Source organism: Morone saxatilis, unplaced genomic scaffold, assembly GCF_004916995.1.
Source record: "Morone saxatilis isolate NCDOM2014 unplaced genomic scaffold, NCSU_SB_2.0 Contig2, whole genome shotgun sequence".
In the NCBI taxonomy this organism is placed as follows: Eukaryota; Metazoa; Chordata; class Actinopteri; family Moronidae; genus Morone; species Morone saxatilis.
Window position 1 is genome coordinate 9,037,037 of NW_023339762.1, and position 310 is coordinate 9,037,346.

At 34.8% G+C, this 310-nt stretch overlaps 1 protein-coding gene across 1 annotated transcript in view; it reads left to right on the forward strand.

Moving 5' to 3' along the window:
- The window catches only part of LOC118329935 (AP-3 complex subunit beta-2), a 35,190-nt gene that overhangs the window by 30,558 nt on the left and 4,322 nt on the right, over positions 1 to 310 (forward strand). The gene's annotated exons all lie outside the window — the stretch shown is intronic.

Genomic DNA, 310 nt, shown 5'->3' on the forward strand with positions numbered 1-310 from the left:
ATTTTTTTTTGGGGGGGAAGGATAATTACCTGTCACAATTCCCCAGAACCCAAACTGATGACAAATGATTGTTTGGTGTGACCAATAGTCCAAAAATGCATTAAAATTGTTAAATGATGTAAAGCATTTAAGAAGCTGGTCCCAGCAAATGTTTGATGGATTACATAAACGATAAGTCAATTAATCAAATTGTTGTTCATGAATTGGCTGTCAAGTGAATAATTGCTCCAACTAGTTATTCTTCACAATGAAATATAGTCATTCTGTAAAGGCTCAGTAAATAACCAGGTTTGACTCAGAGACGAGCAGA